Raw genomic sequence first — 16,591 nt, forward strand, 5'->3', positions numbered from 1 at the left:
ATTCCCCGTGGGCAGACGGAATCGTCTAGGTTGGATTAAACAGTGAGTACGGGGATAAAAAATGTAAGACCGGCATACTGTAGCTCGCGCTACGATGCCGAATTTTATGATAGAATAAAAAAAAAAAAAATTATTCTAGGGTGAACCCCCGCTTTAAGCTCTAAGAAAGCACACAAGTTATATGTGGTCATTATAGCCTAGGTCATTTTCATGTTGAGCAAAAAATCATTTTTCCAGATCGTCTAATTATTTTATTAAATCCCCAGCCTTTGCTCTTTCTCTCCAGTACATTGGGGACTAGTCTTGCTCGGTATAATTGTCCTGTTGCTCACCGATTTTACACTGTTGTGTCATCTGTTGTCTCATAATTCATGTAGAAAGAAGCTGAGCATCCACAGGTCATCTTCACCACAAATGTTTATAGCACTCAGCAGAATAGGTTGGGTTTTTTTTTTTTTTTTTTTTTTCCAAATTCCTTTATTATATTTTTTCTAGACATTACAGTAAATACAACATAAAATCAACATATAGACTAACAACATACATGGTCTCGATTAGGTACCCCTTACACTAATATAGATAAAAGAGATAAAAGGGGAGACATCTTCAGACGGTATTTCTTCTAGGATATTCCTTACCACTTTGCCTCTAGATCTAATTTTTCCCATTGCATTCTTTATGAGGAGCACCGGGTGAGAGGGCTCCAAAGCCCCTAATGGAGGGGGGGGCGGGATAGGTGGGGGAGATGGGGGCGTGGGGTAACGAGGCATTAGAGAGATAAAATAATAAAAACAAAAACAAAGATGGATGAAAGAAAGAAGAAAAAAAAAAAAAAAAGAAAGGAAATATACATATATACCCATATATGCACACACACATACACACATATATATATATATATATATATATATATATATATATATATACATATACATACACATATACGTATACATACACATACACATATACTTACACACATACCATTCACACACATACCCAAACTAACATACATTCCAGTTCCTTCTCCTTCCATACCCCCCTCCCCTAGATCATGAAAGGTAAGTGCTTAGACAAGAATATACTATGGGGGATATTTCCCCTTGTTGTGTCAATACATTAAATGTGAGAGAAAAAAAAAAAAAAGAAAGAAAAAATATGTAAAGACAAATTAAAGGAAAAAATATATCTAATAAGAAGGGGAGTAGAAAAAAAAGGCAATTCCCCTATTAGTGCTAGACAAAAAAGAACATAATTAATCTAATTAACATATGGGGGGATAATTCCCCTTAATTGTGTATACTCTACTAGAAGGGGGGAAAAAATAAATAAATAAATAGATAAATAAATAAAAAGAGGCAAAACAAAAGGAAAAAAAAAGAAAAAGGGAGAGAAGGAGTTTAATTATCTTCCTCCCCCCTTTCTTTTAAGGGAAGCCGAGTTTCCCTACATTGTGAAAGGTGTGAGGGAGAAAAAAAAATACAAAAATTATTCCTAGGGGGAAGAATTTCCGCCTATTGTGTATTAGGGGTGAGGTGGGGGAAGGGACCAATCCATTATATGATATAATAATCATTATTGTGTATATCATCAATATTATTAGAGTGCAAACACACATATAGGGGTAATAAAAAAAGGAAGAAAAATTCCCCTATATTGTGAGAGGTAAATAAGAAAAAATATTATATGGGGCATAGTCCCCTTGTTGTGTATATTCTCGTGTAGGAGAGAAGGAAGGGAGGTGGAGAAAAAAAAAAAAAAAAAAAGAAGGAGAAAGAGAGAGGAAAAAAAAAGGAAAAGAAGAAGAGGAGAGAGAAAGAAAAAAAAAAAAAAAAGGAAAAGGGGGGGGGGGCCCGAGAAGGAGGACAATATCTACCCCTCTCCCTCCCCCCTCCTCTACTCCCCACCACTCCCTCCCTCCCCATCACCCCCTCTCCCAGCCCTATACTCCCTCCATCTCCTCCAGATCACTTCATGTCTTGATCTTAAATCCACATGGAAGGACCACAATTCCTCCATCAGTTTCATTTTATCAATTTCTTGAAACCACTCTCCAATCGAGGGTGCTTCTTTTTTCCTCCAGTTTCTGGGGATTAGTGCCTTGGCTCCATTCAATAGGAATGGGACCAAGGAACCTCTATACTTTTTCCTGGGCAGACTCGTAGTATGAAACAGACATTCCCATGGATCATACCTTATTTCATATCCACTTATTTTTTTAACCAACGCCAATATCTCCCTCCAATATACCTGTATGAGGGGGCACTGCCACCATATGTGGGCATGGGTTCCCTCCATCCCACACTCCCTCCAGCATAGGGAAGAGGCCTCACTACTCATTCTGTGTAATTTCATTGGAACAAAATACCATTTAGTAAGTAACTTATAGTTGGTTTCTTTTACTTTTGCATCCATCGATGTGGCCTGGACATAGTCTAATACCTGTCTCCTCTTTTCATTGGATATCGTTTGATTAAGCTCTATTTCCCAGTTCTCTATTATTTTCAGTCTCCCTAGTTCTATCTTGGTTGTCAGCATTTTGTAGATACCTGATATTCCCTGTCTTCCCAATTCTCCTTGGGTCATATATTTTTCCCATTGATTTAATTCATTCATAGCTCGCAGGGGTTTTGGCAAAGTACCCACAAAATGCTGGACTTGTCTGTACCTCCACCTGTCCCCTAGGGACAGACCGTATCTCTCTTGGAGTTCTGCCAACGAGCAGAGTACATTACCCTTCAATACATCCTTCAGTTTTAGAGTGTCCGAGGTTGCCCACTTCAAGTACATCCCCCCTCCCTTGCCCGGTGGGAAGAAGTCTGTACCCGTAAGCGGCAACAGCGGGCTATTATACAGCCATTTTTTTGTCCTACAGACCTTATCCCAAATTCTAAGAGTTTCTTTTGTTATTACAGGAATATCCTGAGGCAGTCCTCTGAATTGCCGCGGTACCCATATTGTATCTCCAAGCTCTTTTTTACTTAAACTCTCTTCGACTTCCACCCACTTTTTTTTACTTCCACCCTCGGCCTGGGCCCAGTCTGTAATCCTCCTTAATACCGCCGCCTCATAGTACCTTTTAAAGTCCGGCAGCTGCATTCCTCCTTCCTCTTTAGGTCTAATCAGGGTCTCTGCTGCTATACGGGGCTTTTTCCCCCTCCATATAAAACCCCTTATTATCCTTTCTAGGACTTTAAAATAAGTTTCTGGTATTTTTATCGGAAGTGTTTGAAAAACATATAGAACTTTAGGTAGAATCATCATCTTTATGGTATTAATCCTTCCCCACCAAGATACTCTGTCTATACTATATCCTTTTAACTCTGATTTTACTTTATTCAATAATAATATATAGTTGTCTTCATAGAGATATCTTTCTGTGCTGGACAGGAAGATACCTAGATATTTCATCCTCCTCTGCTTCCATTTAAATGGATAGAGGACTTCAAGTTCCCTGCGATCTTGTGGGCTTAATGATATACTCAAAATCTCAGTTTTTTCTTTATTAATTTTAAGGTTCGAGATCTCGCCATATTGTTCATATTCCGACATTATCCTGGGCAGTGTCTTCCTAGGATTAGATACAAATAGCATCATGTCATCCGCAAATGCAGATATCTTATGCTCTCTTCTCTCCAGTCCTATCCCTTCTATTTCCTGGTTCATCCGTATTGTTTCCAATAATGGCTCTAATGATAGGACGAATAAGAGGGGCGATAGCGGACATCCTTGCCGGGTCCCATTAAAAAGTGGGAAGCTGTCTGACAGGGTGCCATTCACCCTCACCTGGGCAGAGGGTTGTGAATACAAGGCCCCTATCCACCTCAGCATACTTGGGCCCAATCCTATATGGGATAGGTTCGCTAACATGAATTGCCAATCCAACCTGTCAAACGCCTTTTCGGCATCTAAAGACAGGAATACTACTGGATCTTTATTCTTTTTCACTTTCTGTATCAAAAATATCACTCTTAAAATATTTTCTCTCGTTTCTCTCCCAGGTATGAACCCTGCCTGGTCATTGTCTATTAGACCTGCTAGGAGTGGTCTTATTCTCTCGGCAAGGATTTTTGAATAGATTTTTATATCCACATTTATCAAAGATATGGGCCTATAACTGGCACAGAGGGAGGGATCCTTGTCCTCCTTCTCTATCAAGGTTATGTGCGCATTCAGAGCCTCCTTACGTATTGCCAAGCCCTCCCCTATAGAATTCATGTATTTCTGAAAGAATGGAGCTAATATCCCCCCAAATCTTTTATAATATAGTGACGTATACCCATCTGGGCCAGGACTCTTTCCTATTTTAATACTCCTGATCGTTTGGGTTATTTCCTCTTTTGTTATTTCTTTCTCTAGATTACTTATTACTTCCTCTGCTAGGTCTGGGGTTTTAACCTTTTCTAAGTATTGTTTAATTTTCTCCCTTTTATTCTGAGCTTCTGTGGCCCCTTGTCCTTTGTTCACATTATATAGATTTTGGTAATATTCATAGAATATTTTGGTTATTTCACTAGTGGAGTGTCTCACAACCCCATTTATATCTTTTATTTTCAGTATAGAGTTCTGTGTGTTTCTTGGTTTTATGGTCCTTGCTAGCAGTCTCCCCGGTTTATTACCTAGGGCATAAAATTTGTTATTCATGTTGTTAAATATCCATTTTGTTTCCTGTTCCAAGAGGTCACGAAGTTCTTCTCTCTTTTTAGTTAGTACCTTTAGAACTTGCTCTTCCTGAAATTCTTTGTGCTTCCGTTCGAGGGCCTGAATTTCTTCTAGTAATGTTTGTTTCCGTGCCTGCCTAATCTTCCTCCTCTTGGCTTTTTCTGCTATCAGCCTCCCTCTCATGTATACCTTGTGCGTTTCCCAGAGCGTGGATGGGGCGATATTTTCAATATCGTTTTCTTTAAAGAATACAGACATGTCCTTTTCTAGGTCCTCGGCTGTTTTACTGTTGTTGATTAGGGACTCATCTAGTCTCCACACTGTCTGTCCAGCCGGGATCTCCCCTGAATCCAGGGACATCACCACTGGGGCATGGTCAGACAGCGTTATCGATTTTATTTCTATCTTTATCAGTCCTTCAAGCAGCCGATGATCTAGCAGGACATGGTCGATTCTTGAATATGACTCATGAACCGATGAGAAATATGTAAAATCCTTGTCTTTTGGGTGGAAGATTCTCCAAGCCTCCACCAACTGCATCTGATATAGTTTATGTTTAATCATTCTAAGGTATTTCCCTTCTGACCTCAATGACACCGGCTGGGTATCTAGTAATGGATCGAATACAAAATTTAGGTCGCCAGCTAGGATCACCATACCCTCTCTAAATCCTTCTAATTTGTTCAAAATTTTTCTCAGATATACGGCCGGCCTTACATTGGGGCAATATACATTTACCAATGTATATCTCATATTCAATAAAGTACCCTTGACAAATAAGTATCTTCCATCAGGATCAATTTCTGTAGCTTCTAGGGAGAACCGTATGTTCCTGTCAAACCCTATTGCAGTTCCCTTTGATCTTTTGTTAGGAGAATAACTATGGATCCATGTAGGAAATTCCTTTGAATTTAATCTGATCTTTGATGTTATCTTTAAATGGGTTTCCTGCAGAAATACTATATTGGCCGAGAGTCTCTTCATATCCTGTAGTATCTGATACCGCTTGCTTGGGCTATTTAACCCTCGTACATTGTACGTAACAATCTTTAATGCAGCCATTTTTTTTTCCCCGCTTTTTTTCCCAATAGGCAGCGCATATCGTACCCCCACAGGGCACGAGAGACTCTAGGCCCTTTCTTCATATATAAAAAAACTAGACCATACTCTTGGTTCAGCATCCAACCAATGACAATCAAAAAATTCTTATTCAGAGTACCTTGAGACCACATAGACAACATATACCCCCCACCCTCTCCCAACCCACCCCCAACGCATTGAACCTCAATGCTAAGACTCACTCGGTCTGTGGCCACCCAGGCCACTTGCCGAGTGGGCCTTTCCGCGGGATGCCTGTTATGGCCCCCCATTTCCCAGGCCCCGTCCACTAAATCGGGGACGGCTCCTGGTCCAGGGACGGCATATCAGCTCCATGTTTCCCCCCTCCCCAAGTGACATCCGGTTTTTTTTGTTTTTGTTTTTTTTTCCCCCTCTCTCTAGACGCTAGCCTTACAAAAATCTGTTAACAAAAAATAAGGGAGATGAGGATGGAAAATGAAGAAAACAATCCCCCCGGATACCTGGAAACCAGCCACCCTTGTCCTCCACCCTCCTACCCCCACTTCCCTGCACCCCAATACCCTAGAGAGAGCACCCCACATCAGAAAATAAGCTTAATAGTCTATGTCCTATTCCAATCCTGTTCCCTCCATCTTCTCCAGGCTGGAGGTCTCTTTTCACAATTGTCAATCTGCATTGGCTGAATATTCAGCCTATTACAGAATTCCTTTACATCTTCAGGGAAACGAATAACCGCGGAGACCCCCTGGTTCTTAACCGACAGGCATGCTGGGAAACCCCATCTATACGGAATGGCCTTTGTCTGTAGGTGACTAGTTAATGGCTTCAGTGCCCTTTTTCGTGCAAGTGTCTCTGGTGACAGATCTGAAAACAAGAGTAATTTGACACCCTTGTATTCCAAAGCGGCAGAATTCCTTGAACCTTGAGATACCAGTTCTTTTTGATTATATTCTAGGAATCTAACTATAGTGTCCCTTGGTAGGTCTCTATGTATGTTATATGGTTTTTGTATTCTGTGAGCCCGTTCAAAGTGCATAGGAGCTGTCACCTCCCTTTTTAGAACTGTATTGAATATTCCTCGCAGCACCTCCCCCAATTCTATATCCTTGACTTCCTCCGGAAGACCTCTAATACGCAAATTTTTTCTTCTGCTGCGGTTCTCATGGTCCTCTAGTTTATATCGAGCATTTCTTATTTCTGCCCAGTCCATGTCAGCTCTATCTCTTAATTCCGATATTGCATTTTTGTGCTCCTCCAGCTGTTCCTCTATCCCTTCCACTCTCTGTAATACACTCTGTATATCTTTTCTTGTTGCTCCCATTTCTCCCTTGATGGTTCTTTCTAAGCGTAATATCATTTCTGTCATGTCCATCATATCCTGCTTAGTTGTTGGGGCTTGGGTGTCCTCAGGGGAGGTATCCGAGAATAGACTGGGTTGTTGTTGGCTCTCCGGGGTCTTTGGAGCTTTATTCTGAACTTTTACTACCGGGGATTGATCCTTATTTTTTCCCGCGGCCTCCCCCTCAGTCTGACCTTTACTCTTTATGGGTGTCCCAGATACACCATTACCGCTATCTCCTTTGGGACTAACCAGGGTCCGATCCGGGCCTTCAGTCACGAGATATGTCCTCATTGTGCTGCGGCCTGAGCCCCCTCCCTGCGTATTTTTTGGGGCCTTCCGCACCATCTTACCCTTTATCCAATACCTGTATATAGGGATTTTAATACTGTATATTGTTAAAATATCTATCCCTCCCAGGCTGGCAAACTAACAGGGTGTGTGACAGAGGCTGACAGAGTGTGTGTGTATCTACTCCTTATTTCAACAGAGTTTTAACAGTCCTATGCCCACTTCAGATCAGACAGACAATAAAATCCTTTTTCCAGCGATCCTTGGAGCTTATATGCACTTGAAAGCTCTTATATATGCATTTTTATACGTTTGTAACCAACATATTTCCTTTGGCAAGGAGGCAATAAGATAGCAGCCTGGTAACAGTTCAACAGTGCAGTAGCCGAGCAGCAATCCTATTCAATCTTATTCACTTGTTACCTTTAGCAAGGTGTCAGCAAAGTAAAGCCAAGCAACAGTTCAATAATACCTTGACCAGTCAGCAGTCTTATTCACATTTTTCATCCCACCACCTCCTCGCTCTTAGCTTCTCTCTCTCCCCTCACCTCAAGTTCCTGGCAGTCCAAGACCTGTACAGGGAAGAGGGATTCATCCGTCTTGTCCGCTTTATGGATACATGGAGGGCTGAGCGTTACCCACTCAGCTTAGCCAGCCTTCTTCCAGAGCCCAGGGTTGCTCACCTCCCCAGCATCTCTTCGCCAGCTGAGCCAAGGTCGGCGTCCGTAGCAGCACCCAACAGGATCTCGTGTCACAGTCCCCCAGTGGCTACCTCCTCCTCCGTCACTCCGCCTGGTGACCAATCGCTGTAGACGCAGCAGCTGACGCTCCGCCCGGGGACATCCAGGACACCGCACAGCTCCGTAAACCAGGGGCACAGACACACCCCTCAGCGACGCGATCGATCTCCGGGGGGACGGGGGGGGAGAGCTCCCAGCCGAGCTCCAATACTCCGCACGGATATCCCTCACCCTCGCCAGGCGCATCGAGCAGAGGTAGGAAATGGCGATAGCCAGGGGTGAATTCGCTTCAAGTCCATGTGTCTAGTCACTTTGGAGAGGAGCATGGAGCTGCTGCTGCTGCCGCCCTGATTCCTTACGGCGCCATGTTGTTACTCCGCCCCCTTCAGGGTCTCTGACGTCCAGAATAGGTTGGGTTTAAATAGGGAGGCACAGATGGGGATTGAAGCAATGATATTTGGTTTACGAGACCAACGCCTTACCACTTGGCCACTGCACCCTCAACAGGTCAAGTGGATTTATGTTTAAGCTCTAATAAAGCACACAAGTTATATTTGGTCATTATAGCCTAGGTCATCTTCATGTTGAGCAAAAATTCTTTTTTCCAGATCGTCTAATTATTTTCTTAAATTCCCAGCCTTTGCTCTTTCTCTCCAGTACATTGGGGACTAGTCTTGCTCCGTATAATTGTCCTGTTGCTGACCGATTTTACACTGTTGTGTCATAATTCATGTAGATAGAAGCTGAGCTTCCACAGCTCATCTTCACCACAAATGTTTATAGCACTCAGTAGAATAGGTTGGGTTTGGCACAGATGGGGATTGAACCCATGATCTTTGGTTTACGAGACCAACGCCTTACCACTTGGCCACTGCGCCCTCTACTGGACTAGTGGTTTTATGTTTAAGCTCTAAGAAAGCACACAAGTTATATTTGGTCATTATAGCCTAGGTCATCTTCATGTTGAGAAAAAATTCTTTTTTCCAGATCGTCTAATTCTTGTAGTAAATCCCCAGCCTATGCTCTTTCCCTCCAGTACATTGGGGACCAGTCTTGCTCAGTATAATTGTCCTATTGCTGACCAATTTTACACTGTTGTGTCATAATTCATGTAGATAGAAGCTGAGCATCCACAGGTCATCTTCACCACAAATGTTTATAGCACTCAGTAGAATAGGTTGGGTTTAAATAACGAGGCACAGATGGGGATCGAATCCATGATCTTTGGTTTACGAGACCAACGCCTTACCACTTGGCCACTGCGCCCTCTACTGGACAAGTGGTTTTATGTTTAAGCTCTAACGACGCACACAAGTTATATTTGGTCATTATAGCCTAGGTCATCTTCATGTTGAGCAAAAATTCTTTTTTCCAGATCGTCTAATTCTTGTAGTAAAGCCCCAGCCTTTGCTCTTTCTCTCCAGTACATTGCGGACTAGTTTTGCTCAGTATAATTGTCCTATTGCTGACCAATATTACACTGTTGTGTCATAATTCATGTAGATAGAAGCTGAGCTTCCACAGGTCATCTTCACCACAAATGTTTATACCACTCAGTAGAATAGGTTGGGTTTAAATAACGAGGCACAGATGGGGATCGAACACATGATCTTTGGTTTACGAGACCAACGCCTTACCACTTGGCCACTGCGCCCTCTACAGGACAAGTGGTTTTATGTTTAAGCTCTAAGAAAGCACACAAGTTATATTTGGTCATTATAGCCTAGGTCATCTTCATGTTGAGCAAAAATTATTTTTTCCAGATCGTCTAATTCTTGTAGTAAAGCCCCAGCCTTTGCTCTTTCTCTCCAGTACATTGGGGACTAGTCTTGCTCAGTATAATTGTCCTATTGCTGACCAATTTTACACTGTTGTGTCATCATTCATGTAGAAAGAAGCTGAGCTTCCACAGGTCATCTTCACCACAGATGTTTATAGCACTCAGTAGAATAGGTTGGGTTTAAATATGGAGGCACAGATGGGGATCGAACCCATGATCTTTGGTTTACGAGACCAACACCTTCCCACTTGGCCACTGCGCCCTCTACAGGACAAGTGGTTTTATGTTTAATCTCTAAGAAAGCACACAAGTTATATTTGGTCATTACAGCCTAGGTCATCTTCATGTTGAGCAAAAATTCTTTTTTCCAGATCGTCTAATTCTTGTAGTAAAGCCCCAGCCTTTGCTCTTTCTCTCCAGTACATTGGGGACTAGTTTTGCTCAGTATAATTGTCCTATTGCTGACCAATTTTACACTGTTGAGTCATAATTCATGTAGATAGAAGCTGAGCTTCCACAGGTCATCTTCACCACAAACGTTTATAGCACACAGTAGAATAGGTTGGGTTTAAATAACAAGGCACAGATGGGGATCGAACCCATGATCTTTGGTTACGAGACCAACGCCTTACCACTTGGCCACTGCGCCCTCTACTGGACAAGTGGTTTTATGTTTAAGCTCTAAGGACGCACACAAGTTATATTTGGTCATTATAGCCTAGGTCATCTTCATGTTGAGCAAAAATTCTTTTTTCCAGATCGTCTAATTCTTGTAGTAAAGCCCCAGCCTTTGCTCTTTCTCTCCAGTACATTGCGGACTAGTTTTCCTCAGTATAATTGTCCTATTGCTGACCAATATTACACTGTTGTGTCATAATTCATGTAGATAGAAGCTGAGCTTCCACAGGTCATCTTCACCACAAATGTTTATACCACTCAGTAGAATAGGTTGGGTTTAAATAACGAGGCACAGATGGGGATCGAACCCATGATCTTTGGTTTACGAGACCAACGCCTTACCACTTGGCCACTGCGCCCTCTACAATTGACAAGTGGTTTTATGTTTAAGCTCTAAGAAAGCACACAAGTTATATTTGGTCATTATAGCCTAGGTCATCTTCATGTTGAGCAAAAATTCTTTTTTCCAGATCGTCTAATTCTTGTAGTAAAGCCCCAGCCTTTGCTCTTTCTCTCCAGTACATTGGGGACTAGTCTTGCTCAGTATAATTGTCCTATTGCTGACCAATTTTACACTGTTGTGTCATCATTCATGTAGAAAGAAGCTGAGCTTCCACAGGTCATCTTCACCACAAATGTTTATAGCACTCAGTAGAATAGGTTAGGTTTAAATATGGAGGCACAGACGGGGATCGAACCCATGATCTTTGGTTTACGAGACCAACACCTTCCCACTTGGCCACTGCACCCTCTACAGGACAAGTGGTTTTATGTTTAATCTCTAAGAAAGCACACAAGTTATATTTGGTCATTATAGCCTATGTCATCTTCATGTTGAGCAAAAATTCTTTTTTCCAGATCGTCTAATTCTTGTAGTAAAGCCCCAGCCTTTGCTCTTTCTCTCCAGTACATTGGGGACTAGTCTTGCTCAGTATAATTGTCCTCTTGCTGACCAATTTTACACTGTTGTGTCATCTGTTGTCTCATAATTCATGTAGAAAGAAGCTGAGCTTCCACAGGTCATCTTCACCACAGATGTTTATAGCACTCAGTAGAATAGGTTGGGTTTAAATATGGAGGCACAGATGGGGATCGAACCCATGATCTTTAGTTTACGAGACCAACACCTTCCCACTTGGCCACTGCGCCCTCTACAGGACATGTGGTTTTATGTTTAATCTCTAAGAAAGCACACAAGTTATATTTGGTCATTATAGCCTAGGTCATCTTCATGTTGAGCAAAAATTCTTTTTTCCAGATCGTCTAATTCTTGTATTAAAGCCCCAGCCTTTGCTCTTTCTCTCCAGTACATTGGGGACTAGTTTTGCTCAGTATAATTGTCCTATTGCTGACCAATTTTACACGGTTGAGTCATAATTCATGTAGATAGAAGCTGAGCTTCCACAGGTCATCTTCACCACAAACGTTTATAGCACTCAGTAGAATAGGTTGGGTTTAAATAACAAGGCACAGATGGGGATCGAACCCATGATCTTTGGTTTACGAGACCAACGCCTTACCACTTGGCCACTGCGCCCTCTACAGGACAAGTGGTTTTATGTTTAAGCTCTAAGAAAGCACACAAGTTATATTTGGTCATTATAGCCTAGGTCATCTTCATGTTGAGCAAAAATTCTTTTTCCCAGATCGTCTAATTATTTTATTAAATCCCCAGCCCTTGCTCTTTCTCTCCAGTACATTGGAGACTAGTCTTGCTCAGTATAATTGTCCTATTGCTGACCAATTTTACACTGTTGTGTCATAATGCATGTAGATAGAAGCCGAGCTTCCACAGGTCATCTTCACCACACATGTTTATAGCACTCAGTAGAATAGGTTGGGTTTAAGTAACGAGGCACAGATGGGGATCGAACCCATGTTCTTTGGTTTACGAGACCAACGCCTTACCACTTGGCCACTACGCCCTCTACTGGCCAAGTGGTTTTATGTTTAAGCTCTAAGAAAGCAAACAAGTTATATTTGGTCATTATAGCCTAGGTCATCTTCATGTTGAGCAAAAATTATTTTTTCCAGATCGTCTAATTCTTGTAGTAAAGCCCCAGCCTTTGCTCTTTCTCTCCAGTACATTGGGGACTAGTCTTGCTCAGTATAGTTATCCTATTGCTGATCAATTTTACACTGTTGTGTCATCTGTTGTCTCATAATTCAGGTAGAAAGAAGCTGAGCTTCCACAGGTCATCTTCACCACAAACGTTTATAGCACTCAGTAGAATAGGTTGGGTTTAAATAACGAGGCACAGATGGGGATCGAACCCATGATCTTTGGTTTACGAGACCAACGCCTTACCACTTGGCCACTGCGCCCTCTACAGGACAAGTGGTTTTATGTTTAAGCTCTAAGAAAGCACACAAGTTATATTTGGTCATTAAAGCCTAGGTCATCTTCATGTTGAGCAAAAATTCTTTTTTCCAGATCGTCTAATTCTTGTAGTAAAGCCCCAGCCTTTGCTCATTCTCTCCAGTACATTGGGGACTAGTCTTGCTCAGTATAATTATCCTATTGCTGACCAATTTTACACTGTTGTCTCATAATTCATGTAGAAAGAAGCTGAGCTTCCACAGGTCATTTTCACCACAAATGTTTATAGCACTCAGTAGAATAGGTTGGGTTTAAATAGGGAGGCACAGATGGGGATTGAAGCAATGATATTTGGTTTACGAGACCAACGCCTTACCACTTGGCCACTGCACCCTCTACAGGACAAGTGGATTTATGTTTAAGCTCTAAGAAAGCACACAAGTTATATTTGGACATTATAGCCTAGGTCATCTTCATGTTGAGCAAAAATTCTTTTTTCCAGATCGTCTAATTATTTTCTTAAATCCCCAGCCTTTGCTCTTTCTCTCCAGTACATTGGGGACTAGTCTTGCTCCGTATAATTGTACTGTTGCTGACCGATTTTACACTGTTGTGTCATCTGTTGTCTCATAATTCATGTAGAAAGAAGCTGAGCTTCCACAGGTCATCTTCACCACAAATGTTTATAGCACTCAGCAGAATAGGTTGGGTTTAAATAGGGAGGCACAGATGGGGATTGAAGCAATGATATTTGGTTTACGAGACCAACGCCTTACCACTTGGCCACTGCACCCTCTACAGGACAAGTGGATTTATGTTTAAGCTCTAAGAAAGCACACAAGTTATATTTGGTCATTATAGCCTAGGTCATCTTCATGTTGAGCAAAAATTCTTTTTTCCAGATTGTCTAATTATTTTCTTAAATCCCCAGCCTTTGCTCTTTCTCTCCAGTACATTGGGGACTAGTCTTGCTCCGTATAATTGTACTGTTGCTGACCGATTTTACACTGTTGTGTCATAATTCATGTAGATAGAAGCTGAGCTTCCACAGCTCATCTTCACCACAAATGTTTATAGCACTCAGTAGAATAGGTTCGGTTTGGCACAGATGGGGATTGAACCCATGATCTTTGGTTTACGAGACCAACACCTTCCCACTTGGCCACTGCGCCCTCTACAGGACAAGTGGTTTTATGTTTAATCTCTAAGAAAGCACACAAGTTATATTTGGACATTATAGCCTAGGTCATCTTCATGTTGAGCAAAAATTCTTTTTTCCAGATCGTCTAATTCTTGTAGTAAAGCCCCAGCCTTTGCTCTTTCTCTCCAGTACATTGGGGACTAGTCTTGCTCCGTATAATTGTCCTGTTGCTGACCGATTTTACACTGTTGTGTCATAATTCATGTAGATAGAAGCTGAGCTTCCACAGCTCATCTTCACCACAAATGTTTATAGCACTCAGTAGAATAGGTTGGGTTCGGCACAGATGGGGATTGAACCCATGATCTTTGGTTTACGAGACCAACGCCTTACCACTTGGCCACTGCGCCCCCTACAGGAATTGTGGTTTAATGTTTAATCTCTAAGAAAGCACACAAGTTATATTTGGTCATTATAGCCTAGGTCATCTTCATGTTGAGCAAAAATTCTTTTTTCCAGATCATCTAATTCTTGTAGTAAGGCCCCAGCCTTTGCTCTTTCTCTCCAGTACATTGGCAGGGCCGGACTGGGAGTAAAAACCAGCCCTGGAAAACCTTTCATACCAGCCCCATAGCATTATTATACCAGCCCAACATCATAACGTCATTATTTTCTTGTTTATAAAAGAGAAAACCATACATTTTAAAGAAACATTTAAAGAGCGTATTATATAAAGATAAGACAGATATGAAAGCACATAGGGCTAGGGGATATATATATATATATATATTACAGTGGAACCTCAGATTACGAGCATAATCCGTTCCAGGAGAATGCTCGTAATCCAAAGTACTCACATATAAAAGTGAGTTTCCCCATTGAAGTTAATGGAAACGAAAATAATTTGTTCCGCATTGACTTTAATTGCATGCAATACCGCATGTGGTCAGAGGTGGGGGGCACCGGAGAGCATCGGAGACACTCGGAAATGTCACTTGCCACTTGTCCCTTGTCACCAGATTCAGCATGTCACGACAGCAGGGGACTGGGTGACAGAGGACTGCGTGACAGAGGACTGGGCGACAGCAGGGGACTGGGCGACAGAGCACTTGGCGACAGCAGGGGACTGGGCGACAGAGGACTTGGCGACAGCAGGGGACTGGGTGACAGAGGACTTGGCGACAGCAGGGGACTCGGTGACAGAGGAATTGGCGACAGCAGGGGACTGGATGACAGAGGACTTGGCGACAACAGGGGACTGGGCGACAGAGGAATTGGCGACAGCAGGGGACTGGGTGACAGAGGACTTGGTGACAGCAGGGGACTCGGTGACAGAGGAATTGGCGACAGCAGGGGACTGGATGACAGAGGAATTGGCGACAGCAGGGGACTGGGTGACAGAGGACTTGGTGACAGCAGGGGACTCGGTGACAGAGGAATTGGCGACAGCAGGGGACTGGGTGACAGAGGACTTGGCGACTGGGTGACAGAGAACTTGGCGATAGCAGGGGATTGGGTGACAGAGGACTTGGCGACAGAGAACTTGGCGACAGCAGGGGACTGGGTGACAGAGGACTGGTTGACAGAGGGCTGGGTGACAGGGGACTGGGTGAGAGCAGGGGACTGGGTGACAGGGGACTGGGTGACAGAGGGCTGAGTGACAGAGGGCTGGGTGACAGAGGGCTGGGTGACAGAGGGCTGGGTTACAGAGGGCTGGGCGACAGCAGGGGACTGGGTGACAGAGGACTGGGTGACAGAGGACTGGGTGACACAGGGGACTGGGTGACAGAGGGCTGGGTGACAGCAGGGGACTGGGTGACACAGGGGACTGGGTGACAGAGGACTGGGTGACAGAGGACTGGGTGACACAGGGAACTGGGTGACAGAGGGAACTGGGTGACAGAGGGCTGGGCGACAGCAGGGGACTGGGTGACAGAGGACTGGGTGACAGAGGACTGGGTGACACAGGGGACTGGGTGACAGAGGGCTGGGTGACAGCAGGGGACTGGGTGACAGAGGACTGGGTGACAGAGGACTGGGTGACACAGGGAACTGGGTGACAGAGGGAACTGGGTGACAGAGGGCTGGGCGACAGCAGGGGACTGGGTGACAGAGGACTGGGTGACACAGGGGACTGGGTGACACAGGGGGCTGGGTGACACAGGGGGCTGGGTGACACAGGACTGGGTGACACAGGGCTGGGTGACACAGGGGGCTGGGTGACACAGGACTGGGTGACACAGGACTGGGTGACACAGGGGACTGGGTGACACAGGACTGGGTGACACAGGGGACTGGGTGACACAGGGGACTGGGTGACACAGGGGGCTGGGTGACACAGGGGGCTGGGTGACATGGTACTGGGTGACACAGGGGACTGGGTGACACAGGACTGGGTGACACAGGACTGGGTGACACAGGGGGCTGGGTGACACGGGACTGGGTGACACAGGACTGGGTGACACAGGGGACTGGGTGACACAGGGGGCTGGGTGACACAGGGGGCTGGGTGACACAGGACTGGGTGACAGAGGACTGGGTGACAGAGGACTGGGTGACACAG

The 16,591-nt window shown here is 43.8% G+C and overlaps 9 non-coding genes across 9 annotated transcripts; all 9 read right to left on the reverse strand.

Annotated features, from left to right (window-relative positions):
- Window positions 1-8,915: 8,915 nt before the first annotated feature.
- TRNAT-CGU lies at window positions 8,916-8,987 on the reverse strand. Its single transcript has one exon. It is a non-coding gene; the product is annotated as a tRNA-Thr (tRNA).
- A 316-nt stretch (window positions 8,988-9,303) lies between these two features.
- On the reverse strand, window positions 9,304-9,375 carry TRNAT-CGU. The gene has a single exon. It is a non-coding gene; the product is annotated as a tRNA-Thr (tRNA).
- Window positions 9,376-10,079: 704 nt separating this feature from the next.
- On the reverse strand, window positions 10,080-10,151 carry TRNAT-CGU. Its single transcript has one exon. It is a non-coding gene; the product is annotated as a tRNA-Thr (tRNA).
- Window positions 10,152-10,854: 703 nt separating this feature from the next.
- On the reverse strand, window positions 10,855-10,926 carry TRNAT-CGU. The gene has a single exon. It is a non-coding gene; the product is annotated as a tRNA-Thr (tRNA).
- A 1,106-nt stretch (window positions 10,927-12,032) lies between these two features.
- TRNAT-CGU lies at window positions 12,033-12,104 on the reverse strand. Its single transcript has one exon. It is a non-coding gene; the product is annotated as a tRNA-Thr (tRNA).
- Window positions 12,105-12,420: 316 nt separating this feature from the next.
- On the reverse strand, window positions 12,421-12,492 carry TRNAT-CGU. Its single transcript has one exon. It is a non-coding gene; the product is annotated as a tRNA-Thr (tRNA).
- A 328-nt stretch (window positions 12,493-12,820) lies between these two features.
- On the reverse strand, window positions 12,821-12,892 carry TRNAT-CGU. Its single transcript has one exon. It is a non-coding gene; the product is annotated as a tRNA-Thr (tRNA).
- A 1,095-nt stretch (window positions 12,893-13,987) lies between these two features.
- TRNAT-CGU lies at window positions 13,988-14,059 on the reverse strand. Its single transcript has one exon. It is a non-coding gene; the product is annotated as a tRNA-Thr (tRNA).
- A 307-nt stretch (window positions 14,060-14,366) lies between these two features.
- TRNAT-CGU lies at window positions 14,367-14,438 on the reverse strand. Its single transcript has one exon. It is a non-coding gene; the product is annotated as a tRNA-Thr (tRNA).
- Between the last annotated feature and the right edge of the window lie 2,153 nt (window positions 14,439-16,591).

Source organism: Rana temporaria, chromosome 1 (assembly GCF_905171775.1).
Source record: "Rana temporaria chromosome 1, aRanTem1.1, whole genome shotgun sequence".
In the NCBI taxonomy this organism is placed as follows: Eukaryota; Metazoa; Chordata; class Amphibia; order Anura; family Ranidae; genus Rana; species Rana temporaria.